Genomic DNA, 26145 nt, shown 5'->3' on the forward strand with positions numbered 1-26145 from the left:
TTGCTTGGACAGTTTTGATATGATAACAATTTTTTTTTTTTACACCTGTGTTGACTTAATCACCTGGAGTAATAAGCACAAAAATTGTCTGTTGCACCACCTACTCCGCTGAAAAGTGTGTGATTAGAAGTGTTCTGCCTTAATGGTGTTACATTTTGAAAGATAAATGTGCAATTCATATATGGCCCGTGAACAGCCCTTCTTCCCTACCCCGATAAAATAAGGGCTATCCTCTCGAAATGCTGGAATGTGACATGGATGGAATGAATTAACTCTCTTGAAAGATCAAGTATATTTTTTAACGGAAAGAAATACGCTCAGTCAGATTCTTTTTTTTTTTTTTTTTTAAGTGACTTTAGCTATTTGGTTTAGAATGTAAAAGTGGATGTTATCTATTAAGTGAATCCTACTAGCTAATGGTACCTACCAAGAAAGTATCACTAATGTCATTTTTGATTTGTTTCTTCTTTAATGTTTCTTTGCTATACTACCAAGATTCAAGATTAAAAAGAATTGGAAAATAATTGTCAGTGGTCTATTGTATATATCTTTAGATTATATATATATTTTCTCACTGGCCTCATTTTACACAGTGGATTTTAGAAATAAAGTTTTTTATGCAACGGCGCATTCCAAAGATCAATCGCAAACACTACCCTGTTGCTGTCAGTATCCAGTATTTAATACTTACAGGAGAAACAAAAACTCAGGGAAGAAAAAAAAAGAATTAAACTCTGCCACTCATGGGAGATTTCTCATGTCTGGTTGGTGACAGACAAAGTGAAGCAAGACCAATCCCATTACCACTAGTTATGCTTCAAACACTCCAATTTCATTCATTTTGCTTTTATTTCTGATGTGCAGAGGCTGTTTGATAAATTCCCTTCTGGGGACAGGCCAGTCTTGGAAGAATGTACATTAAAAAGTTATGAAGAGTACATAATTTATTAAACCGAACTCATTGTTGGAAGCTGTTAGCATACAATTCATTTAACAGGAATCACTGGTGGAGAAAATAACTGTTGTTTTGATCTGATCACACAAGCTCTGGCGTAATTTTCCTTGTCTGTGGTGATTTACCTAATCTTGAACAACGTGAATACTCACTTAAACTCCGCTTGTTGCTGGAAAACAGACGCATATGTTCCGTTATTTATTAATGATAATTGCTTTACATTTTTATTATGTTCTATAACAAATAGATGCTCCAAGTTTTCAGCAAAATGATTGAATAATTGAACAGGGTAACCATATGCCTGAGTGCACAGTGGACAAGAATTGAAAACAGTTTTAGTGACAAACGCCAAGGCCTGAAGGCCTGTCATCTACTAACAATGTTCACTCAGGAAAACAATCAATCAATAAAAAAATTTTCTTTTCCTCCTACCATGCACAAAGAGTAAGCCTAAACATTGTGAGAAAAACAAACATAGAACTTCAAGGACTAAGGAGACAAGATTTAAACATTAAATAACTTGTTTGAAACACAAGGCAGCATGTGATCAAATGCTAGAAGATACAGACCAGTGCTAAAAGAGGGCAGATGGCGCAAGATCTCAATGACTTGTGATGGTCAGGGTCTCATTTCTGACTGCAGGGAGACTTTCTTCACGTTAATCCGTAACATTATTTTGTAATCCAATACAAGGAAATAACAGCTCATCCAAGAAATACAGAGAAGATAGTAAACGCATATAAACTTGAGCCACAGTGATTAGGGAAAGAATGATCCAGGAAAATGTGTGGTCCCCCGGGACTGTAAGACAGAACTGGCCGCATATTTTACACTGCCCCAGTGTAAAATGTCAAGACGGCAACAGCAAAGCATTATGCCAAGTGCGGGGTACGTCTGAACATGGTTGCCTTCGTTGAGTAGAATTGTCTGCCATGAAGTCAGCCCTGATATAAGGTCATACGGATCTATGCCAAGAGTATTGGGTTTAAGGCCAGGAGGAATGCTTGCCCCCACTCTCCAAAAATAATGTTCCTTCAGTAATGACCCAAAACCTATTTTATTTTTAGGCCTTTACCCTATGTTAAGAATTTGATCTCTGTAAAAATTGTAATGCTCCTGTAAGAAGAAAGAGTATGAGTGTCCTTAAAGCTAAAAAAACAGGAAAAAGTAAAAGAAAAGTCTGTGACAAGAGTAACTATGTATGTAGGTGGCCACTCCTATTTATTTGTCTGCCATGGGAGATATCACTAATTGATAGCCACATTCTATCTTACCAAGTCAACGTGTAGTTAACAATCCTTCTCAACGTAGTGATACAAAGAATGGATGTGTTAGATAGGAAGGACAAAGAAGAAGAAATCCATTTTCCTTCTGAGCCACAGGGGTTGAAGATAAATGCCTCAATTTGTCTGTGGTCAACACCAAATTAGTCTCATTTCAGTTCTGCAAAATTAGGGCTCATTATCATTAAGATCTTAGTACACATGCTGAGTGGAATTCACCCCATTTTTTGTTATGCCACATAGCAAAAAACAAAGGAAAGTGACTGAGGAAAACCATCCTTTTCCTCCTCTATTCCTCCCTTTTTCCACTGAAAAGAAGACTTCTACTTTCCTCCACCTAGGGAATGTTAAAATAATATTTTCAGGATGTCTTTGCCCTTTATTGTCTCCATTCTAAGAGAGGTACAGTAGCCAATCTGATTGGTGGGATATAGATCACCGGTATCTGCAATTCCAGTTTTCCCACTATAAAATACTGCAGTAATCAGCTTTGCAGTATATCTGCTCTTATTTCTATAGGATACATTCCCAGAAGTGGAATTTCTGGGTCAAAAGTTATATGCATTTTTTTTATTTAATATGTTGACATGTAGCTTTCCAAGGAGGATTTCATAACTCACCTCTCCAACAGCAAGTTCACGGTGTGTCTTCTTCCTCACATAACCGTCAGAGAGAGTTCTTCCAGTCTTTTTAAATTTTGCCAATCTGATGAGTGGGAAGTAATCTCTCATTGTGACTTTCGTTCAAATTACTCAAAACTCTCAATGAATTTGGTATCTTTTTATATATACATAATAGCCATTTGGATTTGTTCTGTAAAATTCTTATGTCCTTACTTTTCTCATTTTTCTATTGGCTTGTGTTCCTTCTAATAAATAATAAATCCAAAATATTACTTGTAGATTTTAAATATTTTAGTTACCTGTAAGCAGATGAAAAATTATTCATTCAATAGTGTTGCTGAGCACCAGCTATGTGTAATACACAGTGCTAGCAAGCTACCATGAGAGATATAAGATGCTCATATTTAGTAATATAGCTAATACAGGTATGGAAATATCCATACTATAAAGCAGCACATGACAAATACCATAAAATAAAATGTATAACACAATCATCATTGAATTTAGGAGAAAGGATATTTTATTTCTAACTAATACAGGCAATAAAAATTTCACAGAGAAGAGGACCTGGGCCTGGATTTAATGGATTGTATCATTTATTGGATATATTCCCAGAAGTGGAATTTCTGGATCAAAATGAATATGCACAGCACAACTAGATGGTGCCCAGCTATGACCACTGGCTGCTCTGACAGGGATCACAATAGAGGGCCCCAGATAGAGCTGGAGAAAAACGTAGAACAAAATTCTAACTCAAAAAAAAAAAAAAAAAGACCAGACTTACTAGGCTGACAGAGACTGGAGAAACCCCAAGAGAATGGTCTCAGACACCCTTTCTGCTCAGTAATGAAGTTACTCCCGAGGCTCGCCCTTCAACCAAAGATTAGACAAGCCAATAAAACAAAATGTGACTAAATGGTCACACCAGCCCAGAGGCAAGGATGAGAAGGCACGAGGGGACAGGAAAGCTGGTGATTGGGAACCCAAGGTCAAGAAGGAAGACTGCTGACAAATCATGGGGTTGGTAACCAATGTCACAAAACAATATGGGTACTAATTGTTTAATGCGAAACTAGTTTGTTCTGTAAAACTTCATCTAAAGTACAATAATAAAAAAAAAGCTAAAAAAAATGCATTTTTTTGACAGGCATTATGTGATTACGTGAGAAGAAAGTAATCTGTGTAGGAGGGATAACATATATTTAAAAAAAAAAATCAGTAACTCAAATGTAAGAGAGTTGAACTAAGAACCATGACCTTCTAAATTCCAATGAAATTTCTTGTTGTAATACTGTTCTGTATAATCTGGAAGTTCTAAAAACAGAGTTCAGAAGAAAACAAATGCTTTTTAATTGCAGTTTAAGAAACAATAATGCTATCCCTGTTAAAAAATGCAGGGAAATTTCTGTCTATGTGTTTAGAATTTAAATTCTGGCAATCACTAAGCAATTTCTAAAGCTATAAAAAAAAATTTTTTTTTCATAGTATCTTGAAAATTAAGAACAGCTGGAAGTTACACCAATACTTTGCTTTCTTCAGGAACAACAAAATTACCGAGTCTTATTTGTTTGTTGTGTGCTGTGGAGTCAATTCCAACACATGTTGCTGTTAGGCACAGTTGAGTCTGTTCCATCTCATAGCAACCCTATGCACATTAGAACAAAACACCACCCAGTACTGTACCATCTTCATAGTCATTGTTATGCTTGAGCCTATTGTTGCAGCCTCTGTGTTAATCCATTCATTGAGAGTCTCACTCTTTTTCTCTTACCCTGTACTTTACCAAACATGGTGTCCTTCTCAAGGGACTGATCCCTCCTGATAACACGTCCGAAGTATGTGAGATGAGGTCTCGCCATTCTCTCTTCTAAGGCGCATTCTGGCTGTACTTTTTCTAAGGCAGCTTTACTCCTTCTTGTGGAAGTCCAGGGTATATTCAATATTATTCACTAGCACCATAATTCAGAGGCATCAATTCTTCTTTAGTCTTCCTTATCCTTGGACAGCTTTCACATGCATATGAGGTAGTTGAAAATACCCTGACTTGGGTCATTCTTGCCTACGTCCTCAAGGTGACATCTTTGATTTTTACCAATTTAAAGAGGTCTTTTGCAGCAGATTTTCCCAATGTAATATGCCATTTGATTTTTTTTTTGACTGTTGCTTCCATGGGTGTTGATCGTGGATCCTTTGAATTGTGGTGTTGGTGAATAATATTGAATATACCATGGACTGCCAAAAGAATGAACAAATCTGTCTTAGAAGAAGTATAACCAGAAGGCTCCTTGGAAGCAAGGATGGTGAGACTGTGTCTCACATACTTTGGACATGCTGTCAGGAGGGATCAGCCCCTGGAGAAGGACATCATGCTTGGTAAAGTAGAGGGTCAGCAAAAAAGCGGAAGACCCTCCAAGAGATGGATTGACACAGTGGCTGGAACAATGAGCTCAAGCATAGCAACAATTGTGAGGACGGCTCAGGACCAGGCAGTGTTTCGTTCTGTTGTGTATAGAGTTGCTACAAGTCAGAACTGACAGGACGGCACCTAACAACAACAACATGTTATAAATAAGGACATTTATGTACGAAGAGTTGAAATAATTTTCCCAACATCATCCCCTTAGTAAGTGGCAGAGCTGGAATAGATTGCCTTCTATAAGAATGAACAAGAACAGAAGCATCACAGGCCAAGGAGAAGTTCTGAATTTTAAAGAAATAAATATCCACTTTTATAAATATTATGAGTTGCTTTCCTTCAAAGTAGATAGACTGCTGGAACAGAAAAAAAAATTATATTTCACAAAAACCCTACAGGTATGAATCTGGAATAAATTACCAATAAAATGGAAAGTTAAGATAGGGAATGACTGAATATATTTTTTGTTTCAAAATTTTGGTTTCTGAGCTGTATACATAATGAACTGGAGAGTGTATGAGATACTGCAGAAAATCAAATTAATGATGTAGAAGAAAACACGAGAAATTCTCCTAGAAGATAGGGAAAGGGATAAAAGAATTAAAATGAGAACAATGAAAACAAGTCGTATGGAGAACAAATTCCCAAAATCTAGTCAATGTATATCAGATAGGTGGAGCAAAAGCAATAGTCAAATAAACAAGAGGGGAAAAAAAAGTATTTGTTCATCATAGAAACCTCAATCTGAAGTCTTAGAATGTTATATTTCAGGAAATAAATAGAAAGAAAACAATACCGAGAAATAGCTAGTGGAATTATCACGGTTAGAAAGTAAAAAAATAATCCTACAACCATCCAGGGAAAAAAATAGTAATGCACAAAGAAGTAAGAAATAACAGGTCCAGATTGCTCTGCAACACTAAAAGGAGCCTGTGAGGCAATATTTACCTAACTCTGAAGGACTAATCCACAAATTCTGTTCCAGAAAAACCATCAGTTCAGCAGCAGAAAGGCATTGGATATGCGAGAGTGCTGAAAACATATTTCCCAGGTATATTTCTTGACCTTATGCATCAAAGACACTCTGAAGGACAAGAAAACAAGTGAAAATCCAGCAATGAGGATGTCATGCCTAGAAAGGACTGGTGGTAAGCACCGTCACCCAGTTAACCATATTGAAAAGGTTAAAAATGTAATAAAAACCCTTTTTATTGAACTCAACTAATTAAACATTCCCCGGGTAAACCATCCTGATCCTCAATGCCCATAACTAATAGGTACTCTCCATTCCCTCTATGGAACCTACTATGAATGCTTGTTGGTAATGGGCAACAGGCTACCTCTAATTTTGCTTCCACCATTTAGGTTGTAAAATGACCAACTGAGAATCATCTATGATAGTTTCCAAATCCACTTATGCCAGTAGTTTTGCTAATTAAGAAATTCATCTAAATATTGTGTAAATCAGTGAAATGTGAGGCTGAAAAGTCTAGAAACTCATTGTGTGTAGCACCAATTATAGTATCAGGAAAGACACATTAAAGGAAAACAATATTAAAAATTTCAGCTGAATTACTTGTGGCTGAGGGAACCATAAAAAAAAAAAAAAATTGAGGGTAAAGCAGGTAAACATCTAGAATGATTCTATCCTTAAATCGTCTCAAAAGTATCTAAGTTCTCACTTCCCTTGAATGAAGCCAAAACTGAAAATCGCACTGTTTGAAGAACGTGGCATATGTAAGGAAGACGTGGCGGAACTGCGATTACTACAAACATACTCAAAAACACTTCTTGACCCTACATCTAAATAGAAGGGAATAAATGCACATTTATTGTGTTTTAAGTTAAAATAACATGCTAATTATGTATTATCATTTTAACTAAAAAGTCCTTTTTTGTTCTGCAAAGCATACTCATGTCAGATAAGAAGGATTCTCCTGTAATTATTTAAGTAACAGCACAAGGCTGCCTATAAATTGTTTTACTTGAAAAAAAGACTTCCATATTTGTTTAAAGGACAGGATTTTTAAGCCCAATTTCAATTAACATAGATCAGTATGACTGAAGTAGGCTGCATAACCTTTGTATGTATGTGTGTGCATACTTGTGTGTATGTATGTATACGCATATATATATTATTTATAGGAATATATATACATACATAGATACTGTATATATGTGTGTGTGTATATATATATAAACATATACACTGACACTGTTGCATGCTCATATTCGTAATACTATACAATGGGAACCCTAGTGGCTTAGTGGTTAAGTGCTACGGCTGCAAACCAAAGAGTCGCAGTTCAAATCCGCAAGGCACTCCTTAGAAACTCCATGGGGCAGCTCTACTCTGTCCTATAGTGTCGCTATGAGTCGGAATCGACTCGACGGCACTGGGTTTGGTTTTTTTTTTATACAACGAAATGGCCATACTATAATCACCATATGTGAGCACGAGCAAGGAGAGGTTGAATATTTATCTCCCCTTAGTGAAAACACTTCAGATGAACAAAAACACTGTGTAGGAAAATATCATTACTTAAGCTTTCTTATCAATTATAAATGTATATTTTTAATGTGTATGTGTATAATTACATATAATTTCAGCTTGTGTAAAATTGCCAAAAGAATGAGCTTTTGTCATGCCTTTCAACAGAAATTTTAATTATTTTCTGTTCTCCTATCCTTATTTTTATTCTTCGGCTTGTTATTTCCTTAGAATCACACTGGCATTGCTGACAGGAAACGAAAATCAATTGAAATACATATTAATAATGTTACATTAATAGACTCCACAGCTAGCAATGTGAACCATGAAAAATACAAATGGCCTCAATGTCAGGGGGAAAGGAGGAAATAATAAATAACAGCTTTAACATAGTGTGAAACATCATTCCAATAAATTAACAAACAGGACCCATTAGACTTATAAAAATGCAAAGCACTATGTGCTTTAAATGAAATTAATAAAAACAGCTGGGAAATATTATTAACAAATTGTTCGAAAAAAATGTCTAACATAACTGTGAGCTGAAATTTTGCTCTGAAACCGAAATTATAACATCAAGAATAATAATAATTGGGATTGGGGAGTGTGTTGAGGGATGGAGAAGCAGAACAGCTAACTCAGTTCAACATATTAGGAACCTACTATAAGGGAAGTGGCCAGGATGTCAAGGTGAAGCCAAAAATATTCTTTCCAAGGCTACCACATATGAGCAGCCATTGTTCATGCCTTAACAAGTGTCAGTCTAACAGATAAGAAACAAAACAAAGTACTATTGTAAAGAATTGGCATTTTCCCTTCATAATTATCATAGTGTCTGCCTTCTGCCAAGACTGTGAGCTTTTTGAGTATAGGAACAATGTTTGAAGGTTCTTTTCTGTATTTCTAACTCCTTGCAAAGTGACTTACATGTGTTGGGAACTCTGAAACATGCGTTAAATAGGTTAATACATACCATGAGAAGAATGCCAGCCTGGATTCTTGTTCTGTTTCAAATGTAAAACCAGAGTTTATCCAAGTAACAGTACTAAAAACCTAAACCAGTTGCCCTTCAGTCAATTCTGACTCATGGCGGCCTCATGTGTTGCAGGATAGAACTGCACTCCATAGAGTTTTCAAGGCTGTGACCTTTTGGGAAACAGATCGCGAGGGCTTCCTTTCTTCCAAAGTGCCTCTGGGTAAAACTGAATCACCATTCCTTTGGTTAGTAGTTGAGAACTTAAGTGTGAGCCTTGCAGGGACTCAAATAATAGTACTATCTCCTTTGAATTACTACTGTGTAAAGGTGTTTTCCATTCCTGTAGAGTCTCACTCCAAGTTTAGAGTTTCCCAAAACTTAACTCTCCTATAATTTTCTTCACCTCCAGAGAGCCTTCCTTATGCATGAGTTAAGCAAATGTCACATAGTTTCTTCAGTAAACCAGAGACAGCATCTGATTAGATCATCAAAGCAAGACAGAGCTGTAAATCATGTATCTGAAGCCCAATTTAAAACCAATACTCATTATACTAGATCTCAGTTGTTCAATACTGGAATCACCACCACTCTCTTCCTACACCTCTGTAGTGTCTCAGAGGAGGAACTGGGGACTACATTTCACAGAATTCCATTCTTTATTTGATTCTGGGTTAGAGCTCTCCAGTGAGAGGCACTAACAAGATTAAAAGGGTTTTATGCTATAGGGTCGCTATGAGTTGGAATCGACTCGATGGCAATGGGCTTGGTTTGGTTTGGTATATGACAAGGAGAATCCAATTCCCTTAGGCAATTGCAGCCAGTTACAGGGACAGATCCGAGATTCAAAGCAGTTTCCTGGCAAGTTTTCACAAACTATCTTCTTCACAAATACAGATTGAGAGAGTTGGTGGGAGCTTCCTAGAGATTAATAGTCCCTGGGTGGTGCCAGGAGCCCTGGTGGTACAGTGGTTAAGAGCTTCACTGCTAACCAAAAGTTCAGCTGTTCGAATCTACCAGCTGGTCCTTGGAAACCCTATGGGGCAATTCTACTCTGTCCCATAGTTTGCTATGAGTCGGAATCAACTTGATGGCAGCGGGTTTTGGATTTGGGAATGGTGCAAATGGTTAATACTCTTGTTTACCCAGAGGCTACTCAGAAGAAAGGCCTGGTGATCTACTTCTGAAAAATCAGCCATTGAAAACCCTATGGATCACAGTGCTACTCTGATACACTTTGGGTTGCCATGAGATGATTTGACATCAACTGCTCTTTCCCAGAAATTGCTATTACCACAGTGTCCAGAAAAATTATTATAAACTACCCATTTTTATTTTTTAGGTTGATGTCTGTTGGAAAATTACCTGGTGTATTTCTCCTCAGCTCCCCCAACAATTGTATGAGCCTCCATTTCCTAAAGTAAACCTTCGTACACAAATTAGTTAAAATAGTTTCTATTTTCCTAACGAATACAGTCAAGGACACGAGAGCAGAAAAAGAAAAACAAAAACTTCAAGTGAAAGAATGTAAGTGCTACTGGGGAAGCCAGCCCAACTTGATGAAAACAAAGTCATGGAAGCTCCATAGACACAACCAAACTCCCTGAGGGACCAAATTACTGGGCTGAGGGCTGTGGGGACCATGGTCTCTGGGAACATCTAGGTCAACTGGCATAACATAGTATACAAAGAAAATGTTCTACATTCTACTTTGGTGAGTAGCGTCTGGGGTCCTAAAAGCTTATGAGTGGCCACTAAGACACTCCACTGGTCTCACCCCGTCTGAAGCAAGGGAGAATGAAGAAAACCAAGATACAAGGGGAAGATTAGTCCAAAAGACTAATGGACCACAAGTGCCACAGCTTCTACAGACCAGCACAACTAGAATGTGCCTGGCTACCAGCACCAACTGCTCTGACAGGGATCAGGATAGAGGGTTCCAGACAGAGCTGGGGAAAAATGTATAACAAAATTCTATCTCTCTCTCACACACACACAAAAGACCAGACTTACTAACACTGGAGAAACCTGAGAGTATGGCCCCCGGAGACTCTTTTTGCTCAGTAATGAAATCACTCCTGAGATTCACCCTTCAGCCAGAGATTATACAGGCCCATAAGATAAAACAAAATAAATGGGCACACCAACCAGGGGCAAGAACAGGAAGGTGGCAGAAGGAGACAGGAAAGCTGGTAATGGGGAGGCTAAAGTCGACAAGTGGGGAGTGTTGACGTCTTGATGTTGGCAACCGATGCCACAAAACAATATGTGTATTAACTGTTTAATGAGAATATAGTTTTCTCTGTAAACATTCATCTGAAGTACAATAAAAAATATTTAAAAAAAAATAATTAAGTGAATAATCTCAGATAACACTGTTATCTGTATCAACCTCCAGTTCTCAAGTACAGATAAAAGTCAAAGGTGAAAGACCTCACACAATTTTGTGTCTACAACATTAGCTATTTGCAAAATTAGTTGTGTACGTAGTAAAGGGCCCCTTCTTTGATTCATGAATTTCTTAGCCTTATCTAAAAATGGAACCTGGTATGAGTGGCTCATATGATAGAACTGGTCCAAACAACCTCCTGAGCCTATAGACAAATGAGATCACATCCTGGTACTGTTTCTCAGCTCACTTTGAAATTAAAAAAAAAAAAAAAAAGTCTGTAAACTTCCTCCTTACTCAAAGTTACCAGTCTTTCAAATGAATGTAATTGTAATGTGTTAAAACAGGTAGTTCATGAAAGCTATTGGACTGCCCTACTCAGGTAGAAATCCTCTTCTCCATATCTTTACATGGGATCTCTCTGTTTTTTTCTATACTCAAAGCCACCTGCCTTGACAGACAATTCTTATTATTACTGAAAACTTTACTCTGGACTCAACTCACTGTCACCATTTCCCTTTATCATCATCTTATGAGGTTTGTAGAGGCAAAGTTAGGCTACGAATACATACATTTTGGTGAATACAAAGAGTGTCCTGCTTGGTAATTTTTACAAGCCATGTTTTAAACAAAATTTTCACAGTACCTCTGAATTAGAGATGTGGTCATTTCAAAATGCTGTGGGTAGAAACATGTGTTGAAAATTTTTGCCTAAACCCTCTCTATAACCATAAATAAATAAATAAATAAATACCTGTTACCATCAAGTCAATTCTGATTCATGGCAACCCCACGTGTTACAGAGTAGATCTTATCCATAGGGTTTTCTTGATTCTAATATTTAATAAAACAGATCACCATGCCTTTCTTCCATGGTGCCACTGGCTGTGTTTGAACCTTAGGTTAGTACCAAGCAGAATCATTTGCCATATAACCAGGTCCTAAATATTCTACTCTGGACCGACTCCACCTCCAACTTCTCCTTCTCTCTACTCATTATTTATTCCAGATTATTCTTAATAAACTGTTCTACTCATGCCAGGGTCCTACCTTGTGGCAGAGACTAATATGTGTCTGCCGTTTCCTCCTGGACAAACAACTAGACTATCTGTCCTCTACTCTCTGAGATTAGGTGGAACCACGTGATTTAGTTCTGAGACAACGTGGGCAGAGAGAAGTGCTCTCTGTGCCTGAGCCCCCAAAAACTTCCCACCCACTAAGTTTGATTCCAGCAGAAGACATTGAAGCCCTAGTAATTGGTGGAAGAAGCCTGTATCTCTAAATAACTATGGGAAGTAGACCCTTCCAATGACCCACGCTGGGTGATAATATGGGCAGAAGAAAAATGTTTATTTTGTTAAGCCACTGAGATTTGGGAGGTTGCTGGTTGGGAATATACTAGCCAAATCTGGTTCAGTAGGTTAGCCTATTCTGTCTAGTCTTCTAGCACATCCCCCACCCCTTTGCCTGCAAAATAAAATCTAAATATCTTAGAATTATTTTCTAAGACATCACTCCAACAAACTGTTGTGTAATCTTCTCTCTTTCACAGACCCCATGCATAAAGTTAAGGTTGGGATTAATTGGATTAAACTATTCACATGATCTAAATAATTCGAGGACATATCCATGTCTTTTCCTCCATTTGGAATTTCTTTTCTCAAATATTTGCCTCTTAAAATACTATATATACATCTTTCAAGATAACTAAACTGCCAATATCACTGTGTTTTTGTGAATGCATGAGTGTGTATGTGTGCACATAAGAATGTGAATTTTAAAGGTTGTCATCCCAATAAAATACCATTGCCTGGTAAAGATAAAGAATTTATGTCAAACAAAAATAGAAACTCTCACCTGTGAACTGAAGTTTGTAGCAACCTGGTTTTTAAATGGTCTATAGATTCGTTTATTTTAAAGAAAAGACATTCAGGTTTCATCTGAAAACCCAAGTCTCACATTCTATTCTGTACTCAGTACTATGGTATACTAGCCTAAATATGAAGCCAACAGTTGCAAGTCAATCCCAGTTTTTGAAATCATCTCTGATTTTCCTTACCAATACTGGTAATACATTATGGCCATGACATTGTTTTATAGCTTAGTCTTACCCCAAGAGTGGTACCCACTGCCGTCGAGGCAGTGGGTACCACTCAGAGTGGTAGGATCCATAATACAAAATAAAATGCATCCGCTCTGAAGGGTGATGGTTTGTTGTTGTTATAGACGCCTATACCAATTGCCATTGAGTCAATTCTGATTCATAGCCACCCTGTAAGACAGAGTAGAGCTACCCCATCAAGGAGTGGCTGGTGGCTTTGAACTGCCGACATTTTGGTTCACAGACATAGCTCTTAACCACCGCACCACCAGGACTCCTTATAGCAAACCCATATAAATGCTCTTACACTGCTTGTGCCAGGATTACACAGAATCATTCCAAGATATTGTAATTTGCATGTATTTACTGCTCAGACAGCAATCTGAAGCATGAAAGGCATCTCCTTTATGTTATTCAAGAGTTGTCTTCATGCACGGGAAAGCATGAAGCCTTAAGGTGCAACTGACATATGGAAGAATCAGTCATTCTGCACAGAGCACCATCTGTTTACAGTTATTGTCTATCAAAAGGATATAAGAATCATTACTTGTGAATAATCATTCAAGAAGCCATTGTTGCTCTATTCTCATTGAGTAGCAGAAAAATAACATTATGTTAAGAAAGTAGGCCAAAAAACAAGTAGGCCAATTTCCACTTAGAAAAATCGACAGAATCTTGATTTCCCCCTTTCAGAATCTAAGTCATTTCTTGTCAATGCTTAAATTGCATATGGTAACCAAGAAATTAGATTTACGTATTTTTTTCCTGAGAATCTGTAATCATTAAAATGGACTATAAATGATTTGAGGGTAATTTTGTGTCTTTATATCCCAGACAGTATCTTTTAGAGTTCCTTAAAAACAATAAGTAGGCAAATATTTGACTAATTGAAGTAACTGATGTGGCATCTAAACATGCAAATTGGGATAAAAGAACACAAACACATTTAAGATAAATTAATTATTTGTTTTCTATGTTGTTTTCGTATAAACACAGCGCAATAAAAACTAGAAAAGATGAAAATCTAGTACCTACTATTTTGGAGAAGGACAAACGCAATATAAGTCCTGCTGTTTGTGAACATAAAAGAAAGCTGCTATTCTGAGTTAGGAAGAATTGGAATAATTCTGAAAACATCATTCTTTGTATAGTCATGGTCTTTTGCTTTTTCAACTTTCTTTCATTCTTTCTTCCTGTACTTTTTTTTTTTTTTTGCTGAGATCACCTATGTGCAGGTTGAGAATAAGGTTAAGTAGAAACAGGCTAAATAAATCAAATGATTTTTACTTATAATTTGAATGTCAGTGATGCACAATTTTCTTGAAGCATGGTTATAATTATGTCTACCCCCTAACTTTTTTATCTGAAGCAATAGGTTGGTTAAACTGTAATTATACAAAATGACTTATTTTCTAAATTATACATTTTGAAGACAAGAAATATATTTAAAGAGTAATCACATGTAGTTAAAAAGGTAAAAGTCTGTTATCTAATCCCTGAAATGAAATTATTCAGTATCAAACTTCCACTTAAAAAATCTTAACTAGATCTCCATGGGTTATTTCTTCTTTGGATTCAGTTTGTACATATATGCAAACTATTCCTTGTCTATATATATATAAGATAGTAAGCATTCAGGTAAAAAGTGACACTAACATTTTAAACATGTACTTCACCAAGGAGAAAAGAAAGTGCAGATGGTGGCAAGTAATACAACAAAACAAGTAGAACACAGAATTCATAATATTAAAACTTTTGATAAAAAATGACAAGATAAGCAAATGAGTATTCAATAGGTAAAAAGTAGTAAAAGGTCATTGTTTTAAGAAGGGGACTTAAATATTGAATAAAATATAGATTTAGTTTTCAGTTTATAATTAAATATTTAAGTTAGAAAAGATACAAAGCAACCACTAAAGAAAATAAATATCTATAGCATTTAAACTAGTAGAAGGAAAAATCCAATGAAACAAATAAAAAAAAAAAGAAAGGGAAAAATCTATGATAAATAGTAAATAATAATAGTATGAGAAACATATCCAACACAAGAAGTGATTGCAATGACCAAATCATGATACATGCAAAAACTTGGAGCTATATCACAAGCATAATACTAAGTGAAAGAGGCCCACAAAGAATGTAACTTCATAATTACATTTATATAAAGAGAAAAACGAAAAAGTAAAATTAAAACATGGTAATATGCTAATGGTTGACCATTCAATATCATAAAGATATGTTTTCCATGACACTTGAAAAACTGATCCTAAAATTCTTACTATAAATAACCAAGACTATCTAAGAAAATTCTCCTCAAATTGATATACAGGTTTAATCAATTCCTATCAAAATCCCAGCAAGATTTTTTTATACATATAGACAAGGTTATTCTAAAATTTATATGGAAAGGCAAAGGAACTAGAATAACTAAATCAATTCTGAAAAAGAAGAATAAAGTGGATAGAATCGGTCTACATGATTTCAAGACTTGTATAGTCATTGTAATCAAGACTGTGGTTTTGGCAGAAGGACAGACAGATCAATGCAACAGAACAGAGAATCCAGAAATAGCCCTGATTAAGTATGTCAACTAATTTTTGACAAAGGTGCAAAAAGCAATTGAATAGGTAAAGGACAGTCTTTTCAACAAATGGGGCCCTGGTGGAGCAGTGGTTAAGAGCTATAGCTACTAACCAAAAGGCTGGCAGTTGAATCCACCAGTTGCTCCTTAGAAGCCCTATGAGGCTGTTCTACTCTGTCCTATAGGTTGCTATGAGTTGGAATCAACTAAACGGCAACAGGTTTGGTTTTTGGTTTTTTTCAACAAATGGCGTGGAGCCAACGGACATCTACAGGCAAAAATGAACCTTGACTTAAACCTTACACCTTATGTAAATATTAACTCAAAATGGATCATAGATTTCAATGTAAAATGTAAAGCTATAAAACTTTTAGAAGAGAACATTAGAGAAAATCTTCATACCTAGGGCTTAGTAAAATTCTTAGACATGATACCAAAAGTACAATCCATAAAATAAAAAAAATGCAGTCCTGGGCATTTATGGCAGGCAAAATCTTAGGTTCACACAAAAACCTGGACATATTTGTAGCAGCTTTATATGTAATAATCAAAAGCTTGAAACAACAACAAAAAATATTCTTCATGTGTGAATGGTTAAACTGTGACACATTTATGCTATGGAATAATACTGAGGAATAAAAAGGAAAACTATGGATAAATATAACAAATTCAAAAATCTCACAGTCATAATGCTGAGTGACAAAAGCCAATCTCAAAAGGTCACATATTGGATGAGTCCATTTACATAGCTTTCTCAAAATGGCAAAATTATAAGGATGGTGAACAGATTAGTGGTTGCCCAGAGTTAAAGACAGTGGAGAAGGAAGGAGGTGGGTGTGACTATAAAGGGATAGCACAAGGGAGATCTTTGTGTTGACGGAATAGTTCTTTCTCTTGATTATTGTGGTGGTTATATGAATCTACACATGTTGTAAATGACAGAACCACACACATATTATATCAATATCAATTTTCTGGTTTTGATGTGTATTACAGTTATGTCCTAGGGAAACTAGGTAAAGGGTACATGGGATCTCTAGATATTTTTGCAACTTACTATAAATCTATAACTCTTTCAAAATAAATAGTAAGAAAAAAAAAAAAGGCCAAAGGCTAGGATAAGATATTTGCTGTTAATATGAATAACGATAATTATTACAAAAATTACAAAAAAATTATAAAGAACATCTAAATATTAATAAGAGAAAGCAAACCACCAATTAGAAAAATATTCAAAAGATGAAAGGCAATTCCAAGAGGAAGAAAAAAATGATACACATAACCAGTAATGAGTGAGATTCAAATCACACAGTATAAAATACCTTTCATCTGCCTCAGACTGGCAAAAAATTAAAAGTCAGACAATATCAAGTTTTAATGAAAAGACAGAGAAATTGGAAACCTCCTATACTGTTGGTGGGAACGCATCCACTTTGGACAATAATTTGGCCATGTTTGTAAAGCTGATGATTCACTTATACCCTCGCATCCAACAAATCTGCTTCTATGTATACATCCTGGATAAATTCTGATACATCTGCACAAAAGATATATATATATATATATATATATATATATGCACCATAATATTCTTTATAGGATGGTTTATAATTTTGAAAAAATTCACAACAACATTAATATCCATCCATAAGGGAATGCCTAAAAAGAATCGTGGTGTTTTCATACAAATAACCACAGAAAAACAGTTAAAATTAATTGACCAAGTTGCATATTTCTATAGAAAATTTTCAATATCATAAAACTGGGAGAAAAAAGTAAGCAATACAAAAACATATACAATATATAATTTATTTTAATTCAAAACTATGCAAAATGACAGCACTATGTTTGAGTATATGCATATGTACAATGATTTTAAAACATATGCGTAAAAGACAAACACTAATTCAAGAGAGTAGTGACTCTTAGGGAGAGAGAAAAGTGGGGCCTTGGACGTTGTGTCAAATGTATCTGTAATACTTTATTGCTTTAAAAATAAAGCAAATATGGTGAAACACTAAGTGTGATAATGCACAGTGGTGGGTACACTACCGTTCATTATGTTACATTCTCTGTTTCCTGTACATTTTGGAACCTCCCATTTTACAAACAGAAAATTGGCCACATAGATTTGCCCATAAAGTTACTGTTTGAGTTTTTAATTTCATTCAATTTTATAAAATATTCAGTTTTAATAATAGAAAAGGACTTCATCTGATAAGGGTCTTGGGTTCAGAAAATATAAAGAACTCCTACAAGTCAACAACCAAAAGACAAACAATCCAATTTAAAAACGGACAAAGTACTTTAATAGACATTTCTCCAAAGAAGATACACAAACCGCTAACAAGCACATGAAAAGATGTTCAACATCATTAGTCACTAGGGAAATGCATATCAAAACCACAATGAGATACCACTTCACCCTCACTAGGATAACTGTGGTTAAAAAAATAAATAAATAATTTTAAAAACCACTGGAAAATACAAGTGTTGGCTACAATGTGGAGAAATTGGAACATACGTCCATTTCCAATGGTAATGTAAAAGGTGCAGCCACTGCAGAAAAGCTTGGTGGTTCCTCAAAAAGTTAAACATAGAATCAAAATTTGACCTACAAATTTTACTTCTAGGTATATATCCAAAGAACTGAAAACAAGTACTCAAACAAATACTCCAAATGTTCATTGCAGCACTATTCACAATAGCTAAAAGGTGTAAACAACCCAAGAGTCCATCAACAGATGAATGATAAAACATGACATACAAATACAATGCAATATTATTCAGCCATAAAAAGGAATTAAGTACTGAGACATACTACACCTTAGATGAACCTTGAAAATATGCTAGATGGAAGAAGACAGATATAAAAGGTCACATCTTATATAATTTCATTTATATGAACTATCCAGAATAGGTAAATCCATTGACAAAGAAAGCAGATCGAGGGTTGCCAGAGCCTAGAGACTGGGAGACTAGAAAATGACTGCTTAAAGGATACTGGTTCTCTTTTAAGCAGAAGAAAGTGTTTTGGAACTTGATATAGATGGTGGTTGCACATCATTGTGAATGTACTAAATGCGACTGAGATGTCCACTTTAAAATGATTAATTTTACTTTATGCAAATTTCACCAAAAAAATACTTCAGAAATTCTTTGAAATACTAAACTTTAGTATGTACCATTTCTAAACTGCTGGTATAGAAGTCATGACCCCTTGAATTCTAACTATTTAGTTAAAAATACCAAGTAATGAAATAAAGTCACCTTATTTAACTTAGCCCATGAAGTATATGCGTAGCCAGTGGAGGAGGTGTTAAAAGAAATGGCGGCACAGGAATGTTGGGTGGGGTTAGTTTACACAGCTAAACAAAATGGCAATCTAGCCAGGATATACAGAGTTTATTATCTGAGACTGACAAGGGATTTTGAGCAATAATTCCATGATTTCTGCCTCAATTCAACTAAGTTACCATGTTTATTTCTGACCAGAAGGGAAGTAAATCCACTAAGATGTCGAAGCTGCTTTCTGTTACAACCAGATATCCGTCACGGCTCAAGATTAATTAGAAAATAAATCCCAGAAGGACTCGAAAAGAAAGAAACATTTCATTTAACAAATTTAATCAGTTTGATTTTTAAATCTAGCTTCATAACATACTTGAGTACATATTTTCCGCCACAGTATACGGAAACCCAGGTGGCGTAGTGGTTAAGGGCTACGGCTGCTAACCAAAACCTAAGCAGTTTGAGTCTGCCAGGCGGTCCCTGGAAACTCCATGGGGCAGTTCTACACCGTACTCTAACGTTGCTCTGAGTTGGAATCAACTCGACCGCTGTGGGTTTGGTTTTTTTTTTTTTTTTTTTTGGTAGCAGCATACATTTCCAGAAAGACAGCATTCCCAGAAAACAAAGATTTGTAATCTTCCCCCGGAATATTATTCTAAGGAGCCTGTATCAGCAGAATCTTACCTAAATTCTTGAGCTCAAAGAAGCTTCCTAAAGGGTCCCGGTTCAGAATGGTGCTAGGGCTCCACATTTAAAAAAGTCATTGCTTACAATAATGACTTTTAGGTCTGAGTATTACACATTTAAGAAATAATCTCAAAGGATTAAGCCATTAGAAGGACATGTAAGAAAAAAACTGGCATCATTTGGGGAAAGATTAGAGTTTGTCTTTTATAATTTCATAAAATTTAAAGCTGGTTTTACAAGTTTGCATTAATTATAAAAATAGGAAAGCTGGGATGTTTCAGATGTTTTGAATTTTATGCATGTTGAATAAACTGATTTCTGCTTAATATGCATTGATTGTGCAGTATGCAATTAATGAATCTCTGGCAACGTTTCTGGAAAAAATATATCTCCCAATATATTTTCAGATTTCCAGGCAAATTCTCCATTTCACACTATGCCTTCTGTGATTTTATATATATATATATATATATATATATATATATATCAGAGCATTCTGAATTTAACTACAAGGAATTCCAAAGTAAAGGTCTTTTGCATTCAATTACTTTGTCATTTATCATCTCCTCAAAAAGCTAAATGGAAAATCTGGCTATCAAATATGCTTGAAAATATAAAGTCAAACAACCAACCCTTTCCTTCTCTCTTATTAAATATCAAAGGTTTGAATAAATTCAATAATTTACTTTTTATTCAAAAGATTTGTTTATGTTACTAAGAGATGACATCAGAACAAAAGGATAATTTCAGGGTAATTAATTGGTTTCCTACATGTAAGGGTACTAAAATTCTTCTCCTTTCTTTGCTTTTTTACACCTCTATTTATCCACCTAGGAAAAGAATATTCCAAAGTAAGTTATCCAGCTTATCAGCCCATGGTAATTAGAACCAGCAAACTATTAATAAGATTCCAATGCATATAACAACCTCTGTGATAAAATGGGTATGTTTCATCTTCTGCTTCTCTTATTATTAATGTATTAAAACATACTTTCTTTTTCCCAGTGCAAGCATGATATACTTTTATTTTGTTACTTTATAGTTTTCCACCTTAAATTTATATATTTATAACATTTCTAACATTTTTTAAAAATCTATTTGTTTAGAGTACAAACATATATTATTTACTGCAAGCTCAACCATTAAAGCTAAAGCACTTTAAAAGTACATAAAGAAAAAAAAAAGGAACATTATATTCCCAAACAACAACAAAGCACTAAATGAATTTCATAGTTGTATCCAGACTTTTTCTTTTAAAGTATAAAAAACATATGTACATCAAAATCCATCATCATAATCAATTATAGCATTATTATACTGGATTTTGACTTTATACATCATGCTAGACTTTGCTCAATCGCTGAAATGTATTATTAAAAGTAGAGTGACGGGTGTGACAAAATCTACTGCTTGTGTGCCTTCAACTACATTATATCTCATCACAAACTGAAAGATATATACATCACATGAGACAAGGAATAAAAAGAACAACTGCTAGGGTTATCTTGTCACTTCCTATATATCCAAGCTTACTCTATAGAAATCTTTTTATGTGAATGAAGAACTGGAATACATTACAGACTATAGCACGTTCTTTGCTAAGACTTCTCTTTCAATTTACCCTTTTGTCCTTAAGTGATCACATCTAAGCCCATGGCCTCAATCCACACACTGATGATGCTCAAAATTAACTCTATCTCCATTTTTTCTCCAAAGTATGTGTCCATTATGGGTAATGCCTATCCAATATCTCTATTTGGATGTCTCATGAGCTCCTCAATTCCAATATATTCAAAAGTGAACCAAACCTTATCAGTCCTGAATAGCTGCCAATTTTACTTCCCAAATGTTGTTTTCTCTGTTCATTTATCTCTACCTCCATTCCCAATTCCCAATATCCCAGTCCAATCTGTTACTATCTGTCATCGATTACAGTATCACCAACAGCTTTCCCAATAGTCTCCCATAATCCCTTCTTATCCCCACTCAAGTGACACTTCACTCAGCAGATGATTTTTATACCAAAACTCACGTTGGAAAAATAAAAAAAAAAAAAAATGATCAAATGTATTTTATGCTGCTTTCAAATAAAATAATAAATTACCAGAGAAAAATGACCAAAGGAGTTGACAAAATGTAGAATACAGTTGACACTGATAAGATTAGATTCAGTGGAGCGGTAGGGATAGAAGCCAGGCTGGAGTGACTGGAGTGAATGAGAGGTGAGGAAATAGAGATACTGTCTGTATGGTGACAATCATTTAATGAGTTTGTGGACTGAAACAGAGAAATGGGGAACTACCAGCATCAAATATGGGTCAAGAGAGGAATTTCTTAGGATGGGAGAAAATAGAAAATATTTGTTACCTGATGAGTCCATTGTGTTCTAATAGGACAGAGCAGAAATGACAAAAAAAAAAGCTTCTGATTTTGGAGTGGTAAAGTTTTTTCTTTTTTTAATTACCTGAGTTCAAACCCCATGTAAATTCCACCACTACTAGCTGAGTGATTTTGAGTTTCTAGAAAGGTCAGTTTTCCTTGTTCAACAATATAACCAAAGCTTATAGTGCTTTTATAAGATTTAAATGAGAAAAGCACAAAAAAGACTTAGCAGAATCCACGGTATGAAGTGTTTGATATAAGGTCGCTAATATTGTTAATGTCACTATGATTACTCTGACTAGTAAGAATAAAACAGAGCAATAGTGACTCAAATCTGCCAGCTACCAACAGTGTATACACAGAGTGGTTTGTGTAGTATAATTGTGAACTTAAAAGCAAATAGACCTCCACTCTCATCATTTTTATTGACACTGCCTTAGCCAGTATAACAACAACAACAACAAAAAACTGTTGCTGTGGTATTGATTCCGACTCATAGTGACCCTACAGGACAGTGCAGAACTGCCCCATAGTGATTACAAGGAGCAGCTGGTGGATTCCAACTGCTGACCTCTTGGTTAGCAGCTTAATGTTTAACCACTGAACCGCCAGGTCTCCAGCCAATAAAATAGATAAGGAAAACAAATAAGGACAGTGAGTATCATTAGCTTCACTGAGCTTGGGCTGTCATCATTTCCAGTGAAACAATGTTGGCATTGGGTTTGAAGCAGCCCACACCCGTGAAGTTCGGCAGCATTCATGCCATTCTAGTGGTCGTGACTGCCTGGCAGTGACAAGATGGTGACATTAGTTCTACCCATCTTGCAAAAGCTATCAGAGGGCCTCCATGTCAACTTATGCCTCATCTTGATACCTACCAGGCAGCTGGCCTACCAGATGGCAGGACAGTACCGGGTCCTGGGGAAGACTCTAGGCCTGCAAAGTGCAACATCACTGGTGATATGGACAGCGATGGAGTTCTCTCGGAAACCACAGGTGATTACCACCACGCCAAGCCTGCTGGACCACCTTTGTAGCTCCAATACCTTCAGCATCAAGAAGATCCATTTCCTGGTGTTGGAGGAGGCAGACAGCATGCTAGAGTAGGACTGCACAGACTACACCACAGACCTAGAGACAATCCTGAAGGTGGTGCCAATCTGCAGGCAGACACTGCTCTTCAGCATCATGCTAACCCATCTGTTAAGGAAGCTGCAAGGTCTGCCCACCAACCAGGCCCTCCTCTGAATGGTGGAACAGCTGGACCAGCACTACCTGCTGGTGCCCGATAAGAATAAGGACCTGATTCAGGGCAAACTTGATGATTGGGCCATCATAGTCTTCACCAACACATGCAAGACCTGCCAGTTCCTGTGCATGATGCCCAGGAAATTCAGTTTCCCACAGTGGCTCTACATTCAATGATGAAGCAGAAAGAACGCTTTGCCATCCAGGGCAAGCTGAAGTTTAGCATCTATCACATCCTGATAGCCACAGAGGGATCCTGATTGCATCCAGGGGCCTGGACATTCCCACTATGCAGGTTGTCAGCAACCACAACACCCCCAGGCTCCCCAAGATCTACATCCACCAGTCAACCACACAGCCACGTAGGATGGCCGGGCATGGCCATCGCAATGGTGATGCAACAGCACATCCACCTGATACACACCACTGAGTTGCAGACCAAGAAGAAGCTGAAAGTCCTACAACATAGATAAACCTTGAAAATGATGTTGAGTGAAAAAAAAAAGGTCCAATATTGTATGATCTCACTTTTATGAAATTAGTAAATATATAGAAATCAAAGATGATTAGTAGTTACCAGGAGTGGGAAGGAGAGGAAAAGGGGTAGGTTTTTCTTAGGAGGCATTGAGCTTATATAAATGGTGATGGAATGATTTGGAAAAGAATTAAAAAGTCCATTGCCATGGAGTAAATTCTGACTCATAGTGACACTATAGGACAGAGTAGAACTGCCCCATAGGGTTTCCCAGGTGGTAGAGTGACTGGTGGGCTCCAGTTGCCTCCCTTTCAGTTAGCAGCCTAGTGAACCACCAGGGCTCCATGAGGAAAAGGATAGCTAGAATGATTGCACAACTTGAAGAATGTAATCAACGTCACTGAGTTGTACATGTAAAATTGTTGAGATGGCATATATCTTTACGCATATTATCATTACAATAAAATTCTTTAAAATTTTTTTCTTTTTAAAAAGAAGCCAGAGGAGGTCTCCATAGCAGAGGTAAAAGTGCTGCAGATTCTCACACAGGTCAAACTAGGTTCTGCAAGAATGCAAAATTAAACTGGGAAAGGCCAACTTGGAAGAAAAGATCAACAAGCAGAATCAGCTGATCCTAGAGGGGAAAGACCCCAACCTGGAGGCCAAGTGCAAGGTGAACTGGCCAAGATCAAACAGAAGAACCAGCACTTCAGGGAGAAGGTGGAGCAGACATTGATGGTGGGGCTAGCCATAGGGGACACCCACTCAGAGCCAGGGCTAGACCGCCATATCCCTCTCCCATAGCCTCACCAGCCCAGGACGTGGCCTGAGTCACCAACAGTCCCTGCATCTGCTTAAAGCCAGGACTGAAACTCTCATAGCCCCCTACTTATCCAAGGCTTGACCTGGGACTCCTTCATCAAGCTGAGGGTCTGAGGAACCTATCTGGGCACCTACAGCTGTCTTCCCTGGCCGCAGCTGTCCCCTGGGCCTGCGCAGCCACCAAGAGTGGAACTTATGGATATCCTTAAACAGCAGCCCACAGCTCCTCCACCCTGCAGCCCCAGGCTGGTCCATAGCTGTCAGGTCAGAATGACTACATACACAGGAAACCCCAGACTAGGGTCCCCCTCTGCCCTTGGTTTCACCTTTTATTACATGGGGGTCCATCTCATTTCACAGGGATGTTCTGAGGCTCCAGAGTGACACATATCTTGTGCAGAAGGGCTCAATAAATGAGTCTTCTGTGCTCCCTGAAAAAAAAAAAAAAAAAAAAGGAACGGGGGGAGGAAAGGAAAAAGGATATAAGCATGTGTTTTTTTTAATTAAAACTGCTTTCATTCAAAATCAAGATGGTTGCTTATATACAAAATCTAAAGCAATCTAAAAAGTCAAAGAACTAAAGTATGAAGTTATCATTGTTGTAGGATAAAAAGACAATATACCAAAATTAGTTTTTTTCTATTTACTAGCTGCTATCAAACCTCAAAAAGTATAAGTTCTTGCTGAAAGAAACTAACGAATGTCTAAATAAGTGGAGAGATACAGCATGTCCATGAATGGAAAATTGCAGTACTGTTAAACATGTAGGTTGTCCAAAAATTCTTCTATAGATTCAACACAATCTCAGTGAAAATCTTTTTCTTTTTCTTTTGGTACTGGTATAAAAGCAAACAAATATTTGACATGGAATGGAAAGTCTAGAAATTGACCCTCACTAAAAAAGCAATACTTGCCTAGATTCATACTTCATATATTCCACGTCCTGAATATTAATGGATATTTGCAGCTGTTTCTTCTCATTTTGAGTTGTGACACGTGAGCAAATGAAGATCCTGAAAGCTTTACTCCATCCACGTCCTTAAGGTAGACTCTAATTTGAGGAGGTAGCTCTTCCCCAGTAGTATTTTGAGCGCCTTCCAACCTGAGGAGCTCATCTTCCCTCACTATAGCAAACAATGTACCCCTGCTACTCATAGCTTTTCAGTGGTCACTTTTTTTAGAAGTGGACTGGCAGGTCCTTCTTCCTAGTCTGTCTTAGTCAGGAAGCTCAGTTGAAACCTGTCAACCATGGGTGACACTGCTGGCATTGGAAAATTGGAAGTTGTCAAAAATGAAAGGGAACACATAAATATGGATATCCTAGGAATTAGTGAACTGAAATGGACTGATATTAGCCATTTTGAATCAGACAATCATATGGTCTACTATACTAGGAATGACAAACTGAAGAGGCATGGCATCGCATTC

At 36.6% G+C, this 26145-nt stretch overlaps 1 pseudogene; it reads left to right on the top strand.

The window, feature by feature from the left end:
• The window catches only part of LOC100654580 (probable ATP-dependent RNA helicase DDX49), a 72811-nt pseudogene extending 47899 nt beyond the window's left edge, over window positions 1–24912 (top strand).
• The last annotated feature ends 1233 nt before the right edge of the window (window positions 24913–26145 follow it).

The sequence above is a fragment of the Loxodonta africana genome, chromosome 2 (assembly GCF_030014295.1).
Source record: "Loxodonta africana isolate mLoxAfr1 chromosome 2, mLoxAfr1.hap2, whole genome shotgun sequence".
Taxonomy (NCBI): Eukaryota; Metazoa; Chordata; class Mammalia; order Proboscidea; family Elephantidae; genus Loxodonta; species Loxodonta africana.